The sequence below is a fragment of the Sinohyriopsis cumingii genome, chromosome 9, assembly GCF_028554795.1.
Source record: "Sinohyriopsis cumingii isolate HCF-2022 chromosome 9, ASM2855479v2, whole genome shotgun sequence".
In the NCBI taxonomy this organism is placed as follows: Eukaryota; Metazoa; Mollusca; class Bivalvia; order Unionida; family Unionidae; genus Sinohyriopsis; species Sinohyriopsis cumingii.
The window spans coordinates 89,565,261-89,586,413 of NC_142969.1; the positions used below are offsets into that span (position 1 = coordinate 89,565,261).

The window sequence follows — 21,153 nt, forward strand, 5'->3', positions numbered from 1 at the left end:
GTGTTAATCAGCTGAAGGAAATAATATTTCTCATCATAGAATCACAGCAATATTAAAGCCTTTATCGTAACAAATCCACAAGTAACATGTTTCGTACATTACAATACAATTGCAAAGCGTCGTCGATATTTTTAGGCGATGTCCATCCCTTTTCTTCCATGTAGAGAGAACAGATATTAAATACATCTCTGTCACGTGGATATTCATCTCAAAATACACATTATTCTCGACAGATTTCTATTTGGTCTTCGTCCACTGACTGGAGGTAGCTCCGGGTTCCATAAGTCATTGGTAATTTGTACATCACAACAGGTCGGCCATTTGGGCAAGTTTGGTTTTTGGTTGGTCTTATACGATGCACATTTCAGACCTGGAAAATGCTATCGATGTCATTCTGCAAAGAAATCGGTTGTTAATTTCATTTCTTTAGTGGAAAATACCCATTCCCATTTTAAGAAGAAAAAAGACTATTTCAAACATCATAATTTCTCTGGCTTGATATTTATTGTCAACTTTCCCGCTTGTTGCCTGGACTCTCTCGATCGATCGATCGATCGATCGATCGAAAACCTTTTCAACGTTTACATTCATTTGATTGCTTGTATCTGATAGATAATCATCAAATAAAACATGTTTTTACTTTTATAAATTAAAACAAAATAGAAGGACGATACGCTTTTTTCTGTTTGTGATCACCATTTTCTGACCGTATACTACACAAACATCATTTTTACTTTAAAATTAACGTGCAAGCTATATATTGGAATATTAGAGGCTTGCCGGAATGTTCGACTATAACGTCATACGCAACAGACGGTCGTTCGCATCTTCGAGGTAAATCCTACGGATTAGTCCTACAATGTAAGACATTGCACATGTTTTTGATTTTGTGATATGTGTTACTATCCAAATAACGGCCTTGTATAGCCTGTTCCTATGTCGGTAAATGCAGGCCAACGAAACTTGAAAACAGATCCATTTCTTTTGTGAGAATTTGAATTTATTAGAGTAAAGACATCTGGGTCAGTAAAGTCTGGCAAAAACATTATAACTTTACTTTGTAGAAAAGCATCGTTATTGATTGTGTCTGATACTCCTGAAAATTTGACTTTCGTTACACTGTTAGTCGACATAAAAACTCGCTACATAGCGCCGTTAGTTAGGCCGTAAGACCCATCACCCAAGAACAAAAAATTTGGGTGATGTGTCTTACGGTGTAGGACTGTCCTACCGATCACACCATGATTGTAGGTCGATAGCTACCATGCTTAAGTGGCAGAGGATAGTTTCGTAAAATGGCTCCAGTGAAATTTCTTAACATAAGGCTATGGTGTGACTTTTTCAGCTATCATTGTTTAATAATGAAAGACATGGATATACTTGTGAATTAGGCATTTGGTGCTGGTGTTGTTTTTGAAACTGATTTAAGGCATGTATGCCTCCCATAGTTACTCTGCAGCATGTAGATAGTGAAGTACCAAGAGTCGGCCGGGAAGAAGAGCTAGCCATATAGCAGTAGACATATTAGTTCAAGGCATGTAGAATATTTCAAAATCGGCATGGGTGGCAACTATTTTGCACCGTGAGAAATACATGGTGTCAAAAATGACTTTCGGACACTAAAAATGCAGGTATAAATTTGGGGTTGGAGCAGCAGAGAGGGTGAACAGACCACTTAATCCGTCACGTACGTATTTTAGACAAACAAAATAGTGACCCTTCATAGAGGTAACTACCATACCGCGTCATTGATTGACCCAGACAAACAAGGGATGCGGTCCACACCCTCTCTGCTGCTATTAATTAAAAAATTGTTATATTAAAAATAATGGTACATCCAGAATCTCATACTGCAAGAATAACACGAGAGAGACTAGAAGTAATTAAAAAATTTCTTCCCGTGCGAGATTCATTCAGAAAAAATCTACAAGCGCAGCAAGAAGCACAAGTTGAGCACGAAGAAGACACTAAAAAACTGTTTAAACCCGTCACTGCAGCTACTGAAAAAGTTACAACTGTCATCAAAGAAGATCTTCTTCCGGTATCAAAACAAACAGCAGACCAAACTGAAAAAATAGCAAAAGAACTAAACAAAGAAGATTTTACGAGATCTTCCAACTGATAAAGCTGCGGCCCAACCTCCACCTGTTGGTGAAGAAATACTTGAAAGTATTGAAAAACTTCGTACTGAAGTCGCCGACGTGAGAAAAGAACATACACCTGAACCTTAACCAGTAAGAGAACATATAAAATTAATTGCAAGATTTAAGGAAGGGTTTGCGGAAGATATTAGAAATACTCAAAGAGAAAAATTACCTGAAAAAATATTATATTGTATAATTAACAAATCTTATATTTTAAACCCCCCTCATGAAAGGACAAATGATAATAAACTTATTAAAAGGATATATCGCACATATGTAAACAAAAGACAGGTTAGAAGTAATGATTTAGAATATAGAAATCTATATGAAGAAGTAAAAGTACTTCATGGAGAGAGTGACAACTTTCCCAGTATCAACTTCCTTCAACTCTGCAACGAACAGAAAAAAACAACATTTTTCACCGCTGTCGAAAATTAAAAATATATTTGACATGACACCATCTAAGAAATCAGAAGAAGGAGCAACGGGAAGTGGTCTGGGAAATAATTTTGTTTGTCCTGATAATATTATTAATGATGTGTCACGGTTAGAAGTTCTCACAGGAGGAAAACGTGCCGGAAATAATTCACCAGAAATAATTAATGAAGCAGCTGATATTTGTCGGCGATTATTTCATGGTGGTATCATGGATATCGGAGTTTACCGAGAACTTATCGATGAACTTATTGATGATTATAGTGACTAATTGTTAGATAAATGGTAAATACAATAAGATGATAGTACACAATAATCATCGTAAATCCGCACATGTCAGAGCGGTAAACTCACGATTACCAATCTACAGAGCTATTTACGGAGATGGATTTGGTGATGTTATTCAGGGATTATTTACAAGGATGGCTCTAAAGGTAACACCTGTTGCAAAACAATTATCGATGAAAGATATTGATACTGTTCGTGAAAAAGCTCCTGGAGCAATTGTCAATGTTGCTGGTAAGGCGTTCTCGGCGATCAAAGATAGACTAGCACGATTAATGCGACGAAAACAACAACCACCAGTGAAACTGGCAAGTACTGAAGTGATGCCCGCAGACGTAAGTAAAATAATAAATCAGGATGCAAATCAAAAACTAGCGGAATTATCTGAAGAAGCAGAAAGAAATATAACATCAAATTTAATAGCAGGAAGCGGTCTTCGTCGACGTTGATTTAGATCACCATTTGGAAAAATGGTAACTGTAATAAAGTGTTTAAACGTATGTCCGACTCAACATTTCATATGGATGAACCGGTCATCAAAAATGAATCGGTACGTGATTATCAATTTTATTCCTATGACGCAAGACAACCAAATCAGCGGGGGAGAATCGAATTACAGGTTCATGATACAAGTAAATATTTCTTGCCCGCTGAGGCGTTTATTGAAGTAGAAGGTAGACTTGTAACGAATGTTTTAGCTAATACGCCATATGGTGCCAATTTGCGTGTTGGTTTTGTCAAGAATGGGATTATGGCACTGTTTAGTAGCGCCACATACATGATTGATGGAAAAAATATCGAATCGATTCAGAATGATGTTGATGTTGCTACAACAATAATTGGTCTAGCGAGATATTCTGATGATTACACAAGATCAGCCGGTCCAACAATGATGTTTGCCAAGGATACTACTGACAACGCTGATCATGTTCAATATACTAAATTAGGGACACCAAGAGATACTTCAGTTGTTAATCAACCAGATGATTTTGAGCATCAAGCTAGACCACCAGGTGAATTTGATATTATAAAAGGTGTTAATACGAGATACAACTTGGGATTTGCAACACGCCGAGCAGCGTTGTCAGGAAATGATAGAAATTTCTCACGTGCAATTCCATTATCTCACATCTTTGGATTTTGCAGAAATGTTAGAAAGGTCATCTTTGGAGCTAAACACACAGTTGTGCTCGTAAGAAAAGGTGATGATAATGATGCAATCTGGCAAGATGCTGGTGTTGCTGATGGTAAAGTAAATATATCAAAGCTTTCATTGTGGATGCCAGTAATGATTCCATCTATTACTGAAGAATAAAAATTACTCTCTTTTACGGATCAAGGCGGTACATCATTGCTATCATGGTTAACAGTAACCACAGATGCTACTTAAAGTTCTGTTAATGGTTTATTTACATGGCATATAATAATCGGACGAATAATCAACAACGTTCACATATGATATTTGACGACCTTGGAGTTAATGAAGTTTCCTTGCAGATAAATGGATATCAAGAACCAGCTGAAGATATATTGTTAAATTTTGATCAAAATCACGTAGGGCGTGCATATCATCGTTGAATGTCATTCATGGAACGTGATCAAAATGTGGATACCGGTTTGCAAATATCACATTTAGATTTTACAAATTTATATCCGATTTATTATTTTTCACTGGAACATCTTGATTTGTCCAAACAATCTGTCGATGATATACACTTTCGAGCTCGTGTTACTAACCCTCCTCCTGATATACCTGGTCTACCCCTTATTCACGGCACCTACAGAGCAATCGCGGTTATACTCAGCGATAAAGCCATGTTACTTGAAGGTGGTAGTGGTCGAATGAGAGTCGTTGATGCACCAGTAGAAAATCTTTGATCATGTTATTTAGAAAAATATATTTATATAAAAAATGTCGTATAGTTATGTTAATGTTACTCTGACCTCCGGTCAGGTCAAAAAGCTTCAATCAAAAAACGCCAACAAATGCGGAACTAAATTATCACTAAAACGAGATCAGATTGGTGGTGGTCCAAACAAATTATCGTTGACAAATTATCAGATTAAACATTTCAATAAAGCCATAGAATCAAAAACCAGAGTTCAATTCCATCTTTCTCCGAGCGCCATCAAGGACATGGTTAAAACAAGTGGTATATTTCCACTTCTCGCGGATATTCCAGCGTTAATAGCTGCTGCCGCTCCAGCCGTAGCAAAAGCAGCCGCATTAGGTGCTGTTGGAACAGCTGCCGGAATGGCTGTAAAGAAAGTAACAGGAAATGGATACAAAAAAGGGACGCGGCCTAAGATTACCGGGATCTCGTTGGGGAAGAGGTCTGAGGCTTCCACGTTAGATGTTCCAGCATCAAATTTTGATTTACTTGATGATGCTAAACGATTAAAAATAAAAAACTTTAGAGGTGTTTTTATGCGAGATCAATTACCAAAACAACCAAACAAACTCGAAACAGGTATTATTAATCTCGACTCGAATTCAGGACCTGGTACTCATTGGATATCATACACGGTTGATCCACGTGGAATCGTTTATTTTGATTCGTACGGGTTAGCTCCACCGCTTGAATTTATCAAGTATGTCGGACCACTTCACACATAAGTTTGGTATTCAACGCTACCCACACAAACAATGACAGATCCGCCAATATGCGGCCGTGAAGTAATTAATGTACTTAACGCTATATCAAAATCATCCAAACCGCCACATAAAGTCGTGCATGATTATACAGGCAACCGATTCGTTTTAAACAGATCTTAAAATATAATGGTTGATATTTACGGAAGAAGATCTTCTTCACGCGTTGAGAACAAGTCCGGCGACGTTGATCTGTCAAAATACGCGACAAAACATGAACTTGCTGATGTCATGAACCTGGCTGGAGTTGACCCAGATGAGGTTGTTTTTTTTCAAGATCGATACTGAAAACTAAAAGCTAGCAATATCAAATGGAATGATATAGTTCGACGAGTACTCGGTGCGGTCACGGATAATATCCCTGTGTTTACTGACAGCGGCAAAATCAGGGATTCAAGTATGTCACTTAAAACCATCAGAGATGAAATTGCAAAAAGTGTTGCTAATCGTGTGAAAAATACCGGTGACACAATGACAGGTGAACTAAGCATGAACGGGAATAAGATAGTAGTGTTAAGAGATCCAACATCCGACGAAGACACGGGAACAAAAAATACGTTGATGTCAACTACAACACCGTAGATGGTAAATTATCCACGTTGCGGGCCGAGTATGACATTCACGTGGGCGCTTTTGGAAGATTTCGAAGAAATTTTCAAAAAACCGATGAATCCATAGATAAATTCTTCGGCACTCCGCACTCCGTTGACATAAATCTCGTTGATATCAAGACGAACCTCGACACAATCAAACATACACAGCAAGACATCGTAGCGGGGATTCCTGAGATCGTTAATAAAACCAATTTGATTAAAATTCCAGCCGGAATAACTCGTGGGCATATCACAAACATCGTATGCACAGTATCATCGGGATTCGCAACATGGTCGCAGCAAAATAAAACTATCAAATATACTGCAACAGTCACTGGCGTGTACAGGCTGTCTGTGTTCAGTGCTGCAAAATTTGAAATATTTACAACGTATCCATGGCGTCATTCGACTGATAAGTTTTCCGGGGTTGTATCTGTTATATTAAATAGCGGAACCGAAGAAATTTTTATTCTGGAAGCAGCTGATAAGAAATTAACCGCAACATCTTACTGGTGGTGTTTGGAATTTGTAGCTGAAACACCTCAATTGGTTACTGCATAAAAATATATGGACGGTGCACAATACAGGTACAATCAAGCGCGTGAATGGCAGGCAACATTAAAAGATCGAGTCGAACAGTATACAGTAAAAGTAAAGAAATATCGATGACGATTAGTTATCGTTGATGTGATTGTTTATTCAGTATCCGCTGTTGTTGCTGGAACAGGTGTTATATTATTAGCGGTGACAATGATGGCACCAGTAGACGTAACTATTTGTATTTCAGCAGCAACAACGATTGCAGGTGTGCTCAATATCATTGCAAAAAAAAATATGTACTTGCACGAATGAAAAGTTACCCGATCACATGATAAGATTACATACAGCGACGGTAGCATACTCGAAGTTATCTTCCTTGTTATCAGCGACTCTCAGTGATGGAATTATATCTGATTTTGAGTTTTCAATGATGACTAAAATATATCACGAATGTATCGGTATTAAAGATACAAGTACTAATAATGACAGAATTACTCCAGCAGATCGTGACTAATACAACTCCACCAAAGATAAAGATGATCTCGGTAAGTTCAACTAATCCTGAATTTAGTATTAACTTTCCTACTGCAATTTCAGTAAAGGAAATAGCACTGGCTCAATTACGGGTATAATACAGCTGGCCAAATATCAGATCAAATTCATTTAATGGTACACCAGCAAATAATTCACTTGTATTTGCTGACAAGAACAAACCAGATGGTACTCCTGACTGGATTGTTGTCGGAATACTCACTGATAGTTATGAGATTAAGCAAATTAATGAGGAATTTCAATGTAGAATAAAATCAATAACCGGAAAAGAAGCGAAAATATCAATTAACGACAACGAACCGACGCTGTCCTCGACGGTTGAGATACATTCTCCTGATTATGCCGTTGATATTTATCAGTCCATGATAAGATCCGTACTAGGTTTTCCGGATGTTGCCCCAGTGTATGAAGGACCACCAGAACCAAAAAATCTGATTATGTCACAGATAGACAATGATATCATGAAATTAATCCATCATACAAAGATCATTTGCTAGAAATAGTAAGCGCAACATTAGGCAGTAGATTTACATTCAGTAATGAGGACCATATGCAGTGGGATTTTATTTATGAACAAAAAGACCGAGGAAGCACATAATCTTATGTCATTCACCTGATTGAACTAAAAAGATATTTTCAGATCATTAATCAAGAACATGGGATATATTTAGAAAAACTACAACAAGCTTTCCAGGAACATTTACTTAATCTGTCATCACCGGGAAATGGAACCCCCCATAAAAATAGATTATCAAACACCTAGAAATATTAAATCAGCTGGTAATCGATATGGAATATCTTCACCTGCGAGTAATTCAGGCAACAATTAATTATGTTGATGATGACATAAATCAACATAAACACAAATTTTTAACCACATACAATATAAAACAAGCTGACCTAGTGAATTTTAAATTTCCTGGTTATAATGTGCTCCAGCTAAAAGTATTCACCAATGATCTCATCGATAAATTCTTTCCTAAAATACTCGATGCCTGGAGAAAACTAGCCCCACCTCCAACTGTTCTCAGATACAATAACGATCTACACGGCGGCGGCAGACAAGTATCTCCGGGAATCGTTAATATAACCAGCACGATCGTGGTCAATTTGGTTTGTGACGTAATTGATGGTAGCTATCAAATAGATCTCGGAAAATCAAATCAGGCTGGCTCAACAAGGATATATTTTATACACATTTACACCACAAGTATCCCCTGGCAATTTAATCGTGCAAGAACCAACTATTCCTGTGTATTTGCGGTGTCACAATAATGAGTTAACACGAATAAATTTTAAGCTCACAGACCACCTTAATCGCTTAATTGATCTACGTGGAGAAGAGCTTGTAATAAATCTGTATGTGAAATCTTAATTAGTCAAGTAAATATTATATAATGTACCAGCACGTGTGGTTTTTATATATGACAAAGAAGTACTTGAAAACGCCATCAGAACAGCGTTTCACAACCTCCAACATAGAGCAATTTAACGTTAATTTAGTTATTGATGAATACGGAAACGAGGATTTCTTATTAACACAAGAGCAGTTCGATGAGCTCCGTCGAGAGCATATTATCGAGATCATTTGTAACAGAGATCAGAGTCTAAATTATGCACACTCCTGTATTAAACTCGATCAATTTAAAAAAATATTTCTAAATAAATAAATAAATAAAAATATTTTTTTCATTGTTTATGCAGATTAATCAGATTGTATGTCTGATGGGGTTAATTAGCACTGATGGGGTAAATTATACAAATCAATCAGTTTTTGTATAATCTGAAACAATTTATTATTATTCTGAAATATTTTATTTTTTATGAATTCGACTCTGATGGGCAAATTAATCAGCTTTGCAAAAAAAATTATTCTGAAGTATTTTATTTATTTATACAAATCAATCAGTTTGCTAATTCTGATGGGGTAATTGGTACTAAAAATTATACAAATCAATCAGTTTGCTAATTATGATGGGGTGATTGGTACTCAAAATTATGCAAATCAATCAGTTTTCCAAAAATACTACAAAAAATATCTTATTATTATTCTGAAATATGTTTTTATTCAGAAACATTTTATTTTTTGATACAAATCAATTCAATTTATTAATTCTGATGGGGTAATTCGTACTCAAAATTATGCCAATTAATCAGTTTTTTAATTCTGACGGGATGGTTGATACTCAAATTTGTGTAAATCGATCAATTTATTAATTCTGATATGGTGGTTGGTACTCAAATTTGTGTAAATTAATCAGTTTTCCAAAAAATACTACAACAAATATTTTATTATTATTCTGAAATATTTTTTTTTATACAAATCAATCAGATTTGTAATTCTGATTGGGGAATTGGTACTCAAATTTGTGTAAATCAATCAATTTGTTAATTCTGATGGGGTAATTGATATTCAAAATTATGCCAATTAATCAGTTTGCTAATTCTGACGGGGTGGTTAATACTGAAATTTGTATAAATCAATCAATTTATTAATTCTGATATGGTGGTTGGTACACAAATTTGTGTAAATCAATCAGTTTCCAAAAAATACTACAAAAAATATTTTATTATTATTCTGAAATATTTTATTATTATTCTGAAATATTTTTCTTTTTAATACAAATCAATCAGATTTGTAATTCTGATGGGGTAATTGGTACTCAAAATTATACAAATCAATCAATTTATTAATTCTGTTGGGGTAATTGGTACTCAAAATGATACAAATCAATCAATTTATTAATTCTGATATGGTGATTGGTACTTAAAATTATACAAATCAATCAATTTTTTAATTCTGATGGTATGATTGGTACTTAAAGGCATACAAATCAATCACTTTTCCAAAAAAATACTACAAAAAATATTGTATTATTATTCTGAAATATGTTTTTATTCAAAAATATATTTTTATATGCAAATCAATTCAATTAATTAATTCTGATGGGGTGGTTGGTACTTAAAATTATGCAAATGAATCAGTTTTATAATTCTAATAGGGTGGTTGGTACTTAAAACTATGCCAATCAATCAGTTTTCAAAAAAAAACTACAAAAAAATATTTTATTATTATTCTGAAATATTTTGTTATTATTCTGAAAGGGTGATTTGGTACCAATCGATCAGATTTGTAATTCTGATAGGGTGGTTGGTACTCAAATTTATGTAAATTAATCAGATTTCTAATTTCGATAGGGTGGTTGGTACTCAAATTTATGTAAATCAATCAGTTTTGTAATTCTGATATGGTGGTTGGTACTCAAATTTTTGTAAATCAATCAGTTTTGTAATTCTGATAGGGTGGTACCAATTAATCAGATTTTATATTTCAGAATATTACTACTCAGGGTTGCTTTGGTAACTTGTAACCTCGTTAGCCGCTGACATAATTGTTCTTAAGTATCTTATGCCGGTACTGATTGTTTTCTTCGTTTCGTACTCGTAGGATGATCCCGATCTGACCTTTTCTACTGCAACAGAAAGAGGAATAAATTCATTTACTTGATCATCGTTCACCATAGCTAGTGACTGGAACATAGCTGCCTGAATCCGCTTTATGATCTTATATTGAGATGATAGAACATACCTATTTTCATTTTTAACGTTTCAAAATCAGAAATTATTTTTTCAGGATTTAGTTGATCAGATATATTAATTCCGTTTTCTTCTAGTTTTTTAATAGCAGAAATAATGTCTTTAATATTTTCATGGTTCATTATATAATATATAACTATGTAAGATAAAAAATATATCCCTATGGAACCCCTATCGAGTGTTTTAACGAGTTCGGAGGGATGTTTCAAGGACGGCACAACATATATTATGAATGACGAGCCCCTAATCGAGTGTTTTAGCGAGCTCAGATTATATATGCAATGAATGACGAGCCCCTAATCGAGTGTTTTAGTGAGCTCAGATTATAATGAAGGACGGTACAAACATATAGCTTAATTAAGGACGGTACAAACATCCAATGAATGACGAGCCCCTAATCGAGTGTTTTAGCTAGCTCAGATTATATATACAATGAATGAGTATATACAATGAATGAATAAATGCAATGAAATGAATATATACAATGAATGATTATATGCAATGAATGAGTATATACAATGAATGAAGAACAGTAAAAACATACAATAAATGAAGGACAGTACAAACATACAATGAATGAATGACGATACAAACATATACGCTCAGCAGAACACCCCCCAATAATCAGCCCATGGGTGATACAAAACATGCATCAACCACCAGTTGATGTGTGGTTGGAGGGTTCTGCTGAGCAGGGGGGGTTTGGCATAGCCCCCCCCCAATTATTATATAATCGCAATTATGCGCACCACCGACAGTTGTCAGCCATGGGGATTCGATCCTGGACCGCGAGCGTCACAGTCCAATACGTTACCGACTGAGCTATCGAACCTTCTTACAAACATATGTTTTAGAAATTAATATATAGTTACGGTACATATTTCTACATTAAAACAACGGTTTCTACATTAAAATAGCAGTTTCTGTATTATTACAACTGTTTCTGTATTAAAACAGCGGTTTCTGTATTAAAACAGCGCATTCTGAATGGACTGTACATATATAAACAGCGTGTTTTTCGTAACAAATTGTAAATATCTCACTCAAACAGCGTGTTCTGTCTATATACAACCACTGCATTATTATTACCTACAGATCGATTTGTATTATAACAGAGGTCAATAAACAGATTGTAAATATCTGCATTAAAACTGCGTGTTCTGCCTCGATTTCTCGTAACAGATCTAAAAATAACTCCGCTATGTTGTATGATGGGAAATACGTTTATATATTTATTTTGTGAGCTAAAAACCATAAATAGAGTTCTAAGAGTAATTAATTACGACGTAAATGGTTAAAACTGACTAATTACGACCATAAAAATCAGAAATCTACGAATAAATATATACATACTGAAGTAATCTCCCTTTCGTATGAGTCAAAAAATAAGTAGTATATGGGAGAAATACTGTGACCCAAATTAAAAAAATAGTTGATAAATATAATTCGAGGTAGTGATGACAGTTTATCTCATTAACAATACTCGAAGGTGATTCTTTGTTTATTTTTTTTTTGAGAAAGCAGATATGGTTATATTTTCCGCCACAAAATATACAGAATGTGGATTAATGTCAAAATATTTCGCAGCCGCGTTCATTGATTGAAATATAATCTTTTCGCCAGTTTCCATGTTTATAGATTTTACCGCCCTCTTTCCGGTTGTTTTACATCTTCCAGTATTACCACGTGCAGAGTTTTCACTCTGTGTGACAACTCGAAGGTTGGATGAACTATTATTTTGAGGATTCCCGTCAGTATGATCGATTACAAGACCGTCTTTGATTAATCCCTTGTGACACTCGTATATGAAACGATGACAATGATAATGTTTCTTCTTAACAGCAAACGTTAGATAACCAGTATTAGTAACAAAACCAACTGGTACTTTTTTCAGACAATTTCTGATCACACCATCAATATTTGATTCGTAGTTTGTTATTGAAGGATGTGGGACAAATTTATTTTGCTCCATTATATAATAATATTATTTGTTTAAATCATTGTTTGTCTGAAATCTTGATATATAATCCTCCACGGATTTTATAGCGTTTTCACTGTTATTTATTTTTTGTCATAATATCTCTTAAGTTCTCTGAACCGTTTTGCATCGCAACTTGCACATAATCCTGTTTTTTCTCGCACTCCAACACCACATCGCAGACACGGTATTGGTCCTAGACTTCCACGCCGTATACTTTGTAAGTGCATCCAACAAAATTCACCTCTACAGGATTTGTTGCAGCGATTTACTGAGCCGATCATAAGCCAAATACACTGATTCATCATGTATATATAATATTCCTTATTTAAATACTTGTTCTAATTATGAACGAATTCGAGAAATTATCCCAAACTACGCCTTCTAAATATAAATTTAATCTCGACAGATTATCTCCTGACTTACTAGTACGAGATTCGGTTGATCCGAAAAATTAAAGTTTCATCTCGAAAATTCATGACGCCAAGAAAGAATTTTACACAGATGGTGCATCTCATGTATGGTCAACTTTCAAGATTATTCGCAATGCTGTCAAGGACAGGGTTGTTGATGCCACAATGAATGACAAACGAGCGGCAACTATTATTAACTACATCACTGAGTACGAGGGTGATCAAAATATTTCTTCAGAGTAAAATTTATTGTGTTGACAGAAACAGATAGTTGGATTATCCGTGACAAATATGATCCTGTCCTTGGTAATAATAAAACTGTCATATTAAGTAAAAAATCCAGACTGGGTCTATTGACTGGTATTGATAAACCGTATTATGAGCGAGCGTACCCTGTAACAGCAGTTATTTATGGAATCTATGAGATAAGTGAAAAACCTAGCGTTGATAAACTGGCACCAATGAAATTTTCAAGGTTAAATTGTGTAGCCGAACGAGTAATAGAACACTTTACAAAGGCGATGCGTGGAAACGGATTAACTGATTTAAGACGTGAAAAAATAAACTCGTGGGCTGATTCAGTTAAGGATACTGGTGCTACAATAAAAGATGTTGCTGAATTAGGAAAAATATTAAAATTTCCAATAATAGTATCAACGATAACCGGAGAAATATTATACGAATCAAAACATAAATCGAAAGGAGCTCCAATAAATATTATTGATCATAATGCGCATGCATGGACTAGCGCAGTAACAATATTTCCACGTGATCGAACTGTTAGATTTTACCCCTCAGATATTTCGGGGGGGGAGATGTTTGATTTTATTAATAAAATAAGTAAAAACGATTCTGTATCGGTATGGTTATTTAAAAGTGACGAGGAAGGTGAATTTGATCAGTTTGTTAAACCGAACTGTGAAATATATCGAACAGAATTTCTCCACGACGAGATGAAAAATCTCGCTGAGAAGTTTTTCAAGTACAAGCATGCGGAAAATACTAACAAATTACTAACTAATTGTTTCACCATTCCATCTGTTGCGGCTCATTTTGCTAGAGAAAAAAATTATGGAAACCAACACGATTTGATTTACTCGAGGATGTACGCGCAAGTTGCGTCGAATATGGACACGGTGGATTATGTAATACCAAGTATAATTAAAATGATGTTATTTCAGTTGACATGGTTGCATGCCATCCGGGAAGTTTTCTAGGATACGGAGATTGTTCTGTGTACTTTAAAAGATTTGATCACCCTACAAACGAGATGACGCGAGTGGCAATTAATGGACCATTACCTGATTTTGATCTGACTGGATTCGCTTGTGTTGAGTCATTTGAATTTAACGAAAATCTCCACCAAATTTGTTATGTTTGGTTTGGTAGACATTTTTGTGAAAAACGTTGGGCGCCTATAGTTTTATTACGATATATGCTAGATTGTGCGATACTGACATCTTTGGTTGAAAGTGAGGCAATTATATCATATCACGCGCAGACCGAAGTTTGGTTGCCCATGCCAGATTATATCAGTCTCGATAAAGTCATTAAGGAATTTAAGGAAAAATGTCCTGGTGTTTCCGAAGATGATATTATCAAAGAAGCTCCTTAAATTCTCGAAATTAAACTTAAAAATAACGAAAAAACCGCAAAAGATCTCGATAGAAGAATCATAGGTAAATTTACTCAGGGTGGTGCATATGATCATAAAAGACATTACGTACGATTAATTCTAGATGATGCCGAATACGATTTTATAATTGCTGATACAACAGCGAGATATATATTTGTAAATCGACAAAGTGTTTATTTATCCGACGGAACAAAATTGGGTACGATCGTTAGTTACATAAATGATGTCTCCCCACAATATACTCATCTAAGATCTTCTATGTTGGCTTATGTTTCTATAAATTTATTATCGATGATTGATAGATTTCCTGAGACCGCAGACAGAGTCGCAACAGATTCGTTTTATATTTCGAGTAGATATTTAGTGTCTATTATGAAATTTACAAGTAATGATGAACGATGGAGTTCATGGAGAATAAAAAAGGAAATGTTACACAATTATACAGAATCAGCAGATCTTCCGATGAGAGATTTTTATCGTAAGTGTAATACAATATCAGAAATGTCGAAAGCGCCGTCAGTGACTGATCCAATAACTAGATATAAGACAGTATATCTTAATGGACCTGGTGGATGCGGCAAGACGACTCAAGTATTTAATGTTTTTAGAAATTCAGATATGATCGTGCTGACACCCATACATAGACTTGCACGAGAGATGAAACAACGGCAAGTACAATCGTGCACTTATGATGGTTTCTTTCGGTGGCGCGGGGATACATGGATTCATGAACGAATGGGAGAAAAATATATACCTAAACTAATTATTTGGGACGAGATATGTACGGTGTCATTGGATACATTAAAAAAGTTTCTTGATTGGTTGTTGACGAAAAATACCGCTATAATAATGTGTGGCAATCATGGTCAACCACCGCCTTTTGTTGGACCATCTTCACATGATTGGTTAAAAAATTTCGTTGATTATTACGAAGAAATAGATTATGATCATAGAGCTCTCGATGCAAATTTAAAGGAATTTAAAAAATTAATCAGATTTCAATCAAACAAAATTCAGTATGAAATAATACGTGATCTCAGAGACCTCAATGAACGATTTTTTGAATTTATGGAGACCCAACGATTTAATAGTATCAAGCAGAAAAATAATCAGAGACGCTTTACAACAACAGTTATTTCAGCTGCATAAAGAAAAATACTCAGAATTGCCCGTACCGTTTTGTTATAAACGATCAGAAACACGAAAACAGAATATTAATGTTGATAGTCCAGGGCAGACTTAGAAACAAAATATCGTATTAAATGATATTGTCGCTGTTGATATCAGTGTTGTTGAAGATGCATTACGCGTTGACAAATCTCCGTGGGTGTTGGGATACGCTATAACGATCCACTCGTCTCAGGGATTAACTATTTCTGATACACAAGTTTGGATTTTAGACGATCGTATTGAGTGGTCAAATTAAGTTCATTTAGCGGTATCAAGGGTTAGAAAAATATCTCAGTTACGGAGAATTATAATTCCTGAAATCGTTAATAAAAACCTTATCATCATCGACAGTGATATAATAAGAAAAAAATTAACAGGATACAAGCAATCTGATAAAAAATAAATGCGACTTTGATCTTGATGTTGAATTTATTATTGAGTTAAAACAGCAGCAGAATAATAATTGCGCAAGTTGTAATTGTATAATGCTATGGTGGTACTCGAATAATGATTCAAGACAATTTACCGTAGACAGAAAAGATAATACTCGCGGTCATACACGAGAAAATGTGATGTTGACCTGTCTCGAGTGTAATCGGCGTCGCGGTGCTAGTTAAGTGATCGCGGTGGTAATTGTGTATCCTCGGGAATTACTTGTAATTGTTCACGTACAAATCCACGTTGAGGAGCAGTTGAATCTAGTCTGTAGATTGCGGGTCTACCTGAGGATCTTGTCACGGTGGATATTTTGTGTCTGGTAACACTCCAAATAGGATCAGTCGCTTTATTTTTTACCGCCTTAGAGTTCACGGGCTCGTATAAATACCTGACAGTGATATTACCTAGCACTGGCTGTGTTATATCACGTCGTTGCATTGTTATATTTTTTTTTTGTAATTGCATTAATGGGTTTCATGTTTGTCGTTCGAGTGATCTCGTTATTTAACGCTGCTATCACGCTTGGTAATCTTGCAACCCATTCACGAGATCTCGTATCCTGAATAAATTCCTTTGCGTATTGATATCCAAATAACCGCTCAGCGAGTGTTCGATTAAATCGTTCAACAATTGCCTGATCACGATGAATTGCAGTATGCCTTCGTCGTATTTTGGTATTATGTTGCTTCATCAACGATGATACTGGACCAAGAAATTCCTTGCCAGGATCAACTTGTAATAGATTTGGCCATCGTAATGGTCCTCGTTGATAAATTCGTTCAAACGCATCAGCTACTTCAGGTGTTTTCGTTAATAGCGGTTCTGCATCTTTATATCTACTTGGAACATCAAGAACAGTTAACACGTACTTGTACGTTTTTCTAAGTCCAGTATCATGTGATAAAAATAAAATATCTGCTTGATGAACTTCATTAGGAACATTAACATCGAAATACGCGTACTGAATTTTCTTAGGACGCGGTAGATAAATTTGCCATATTGCTTGTTTGGATAACCACGCTTTAGCAGTAGAATGTTTAACCGCTGCTGCATCAGCAAGTTTACTAATTGCTGCTTTACCTTTCCAGTATCCTTTTGGACTATAATAAATTGATTCCATTATATATTACCAGACCCTAATACGAGTTTACCTTTCGTCGCAGATCTTACTAACCAATTAGCTAATTTTTCTTTGATATTTTTACTTTTTATGGAATCTAGCGCGTGAATTAATTTCACATCTGCAATATGCCTGTCTTGTAGATTTTTACGCTTTTACGCAACACCATGAGCGTGACAAGCTTTATCAATAGTGTTTACTGGTTCCTCGCCTGGTTTTGGTTGATCCTCATTATCAAGTCTGATATCAATTCTGGTACCAGGACCGCAATAATTATATCCTGGTAGATGTTTTTCCCCTGGGTATTTAGCCCATGGAGCACCTGGAAACTTTGACATCAAATTAGCAATATCACCACCGCGCTTATTAGGTAAAAACGAAAATTTCTTTCTACCGCATACAGAATATTTTCCACCATATGCTATTTTTTATTTTTTGTTGTAACCGTAGCTAAATCAGTAGTTGGAGTTTTAGATCTACAACGTAAACAATATAGATTCATGATATAAAATATATGGATATAATTGATTTCTCGGCAACTCGGCGACGAGAGCCAGTTAAACACCACCCTGCGTTACCAAATTCCATCAGAATGATTATCATAGGACCATCTGGATCGGGTAAGACGCAATTACTACTTAATTTGATAATGAGATGGTTGAAATGGGACAAGTTATATTTGGTAGCACAATCCGTTGATGATCAGAGGTGTTATGAAGTATTAAAAGATTTTAACGAAAATGCAAGATTAATAAATGACGGAGAAAATATTATTAATTTTATAACAGATATCGAAGAAGCACCGTCCGTAGATGATCTTGATGGTTTTATTAATAATTTAGTTTTGTATCATGATGTGATGCTAGACAAACAATCCAATCCAGCCAGAATATTTTCTCGTGGAAGACATCAAAATACAGATGTCATTTATGTTACTCAACGATACACACAAATTCCAAAAGTGATCAGAGATAACTGTAATATTTTAGTTGTGTTTAATGGCATAGACACACAAACGCTGCGAAATATTCATCAAACTTAGTGTGGTGGTGACATGGATTATAATAAATTCAGAAATTTCTTTTCACGAGCTCAAGTTGCACATGGATTTATAACGATAAATTTACAGGATCCAAGAACAAGATATCGTGTGGGTCTTAATAAAATATTTGGATAAATTAATAAATTTAATTAAACAGATATCATTAATAAATGCACAATTGTAGGTGGTTGATTCAAGGAACAACATATAAATGCAACAAAAGGTGCCATGGAGAATATTGCAGGAGACACAATTATATTTTATCAAAATGCTATCATGCTGGTTCACGACATTGTGTTGAATGTAACAACGGCGTTAGCGGATTATATCAGATTTGCAAAAATTGCGGTGGAGATCGATACAGAAGTCTGATGGCGTATTACAGAAAAAGAAAAAGAATAAACCCAAAAGTAGAAAAACCACCAACAGAGATAGAGTATTATTTAAAATTTAAAGATCCTCAAGATTACTCTGATAATTTCCAGGATTATTCAGAATAATATAGCAGCAGAGAGGGTGTGGACCGCATCCCTTGTTTGTCTGGGTCAATCAATGACCTCTATGAAGGGTCACTATTTTTTTTTGTCTAAAAAACGTACGTGACGGATTAAGTGGTCTGTTCATCCTCTCTGCTGCTATTGGAGTGCATAAACTTCTTTTGCTATGAACTTCCACTGACTTCTCTGGTCAAGTGAATAATATTCATATGCTATGTTTTAATATAGCTATCCAAAAATATGGACCTTTTTGACGTCTCTTGTATAAATTTTTAAACATTTTTTTATATTAGGCAGGAAGATGCGACATTCAATTTATACATAAACACTGTCTCCTCTTGCACCCTTACCACTTCGAATGTATCATTTGTAACACCTCATACAGTCAGACCAGTAGCAAAAAGATCCGAGACCATCTGAATAGACTGGATTTCTTCTTTTGCGAAGAAATTTCAGGCGAATTTTTGGTAAATTACTTCGGCTACTTACACCCAAGGCATAATTTGTTTTGCAGAGATATTAGCGGTGGTTCTGAATGACAGGGGGGTGGGGGAAGGCAATACAGTCGGTAGTTGTGAGCTGTACCTTGTTATTAATTTTATGGCGAATTTCGTGAATTTTGGGCGCAGGAATGTTTACAGGAGAAATGGATTTTGAGTCTTACATAACTTTCTACAACAAAACTGAAATGTTTACATTTTTAAAATTTCCTCCATATTTAACCTTTAATTATTCATTGTATTTATTTGCTTAGATTAATTTTTCAGGAGCCGTTGTAATTAATTTACTTCAAATTTGCAATACCCATTCCTATAAATATGAATCAAATTCTTCACAACTGCCAGTACATGCATTCAAAAAACCATCACTATTTATTGTCACGCATAAAAAAGAATATAAAAGGGGCAACTCCATCTCTCTCTTTAACCCGTTCAAACGTTTGTGCGTCACTGTGATTGTAATATTTGTTGTTTAATTGTCAACGTGATACAATCCGAGATCTTCAAATTGTAATTTGACTTCTCTAATCCTTCCAAACCTCCACTCGGAGAAAAGAGACATGAAGAAAATTATTTTACTTCCTTTTCTTTTAAAATCAGTTTTAACGAGACAGAAAGAATGAAGTTTTAGATCATTTTCTTTAAGATTACATCAAAGGGACAAAATTGCAGTTGTTTAAAAAAAATTCTTTTTTTCCTAAAGGATGGGACTAAATTGATTCAACTTGTAGTTTGCACACTTTCTGCTGTTTAAAAAAGGAGAAATAATGCTTTTTCGAAAAGTGTCAAAATTATGTGGGTATGAAAATAATGATTCTATTCACTTTTCAGAGGAACATTGAGGCAAAACAAATTTATATTTAAATGTACCTGAAGCAGGCCCATAAAGCAAAACTGAATCAAGCTGATAGTTATGAAATCCCTTGTGAACTAGTCGATTTCCTTCAACATTCCCAATGTGTCAATCCAGAACTGGCAACATTGCCTCCGCAGAAAATTCCAAAACATTTCTATTCGTTGATTGGCTATGCCTCTTCCATAAATGAAACTTTCCTTTCCCGTCATAAAATCTTGCATCTGAGCAACATGGCCGTTTTCTGTGCCACGATCACCTCTCATTAAGGCCTGACATCCGTGACGCATCTGCACTGCTTCCACATAATAGCCGGCGATTACTTTTGGATTGCTGCTTGTTATGTAAACATTAATCCAAATAACCTGCCTTGAAAAACCATCAATGCATCCGTTTATACAGAGTCCATATTGTTTGAGTTTATCGTAAGAATCGACATGCCAAATGTAATCCGGTCCTTGTCCAAATTATTGTCGTCTCCTAAGACGTCTCCTTAGTCGCAGTTGTATACCAACAGGGTCGGTAATTGCATAAGTATCCCCACGGTATCCCTTGATACTATTATTCCGTATTGAAGACATCGTAAATGCATCCAACGATAGCCTTGTTGATTAGTGGAATTACTAATACTCTTTTCGATAAACTGGGCTACCTCTAATACATCAGAATGAAACCTTCTTCTAAAGAGACACAGCGTGCGCAGTATT

At 35.2% G+C, this 21,153-nt stretch overlaps 1 pseudogene; it reads right to left on the bottom strand.

The window, feature by feature from the left end:
* Positions 1-47: 47 nt before the first annotated feature.
* LOC149792214 (uncharacterized) lies at positions 48-20,736 on the bottom strand (annotated as a pseudogene).
* Between the last annotated feature and the right edge of the window lie 417 nt (positions 20,737-21,153).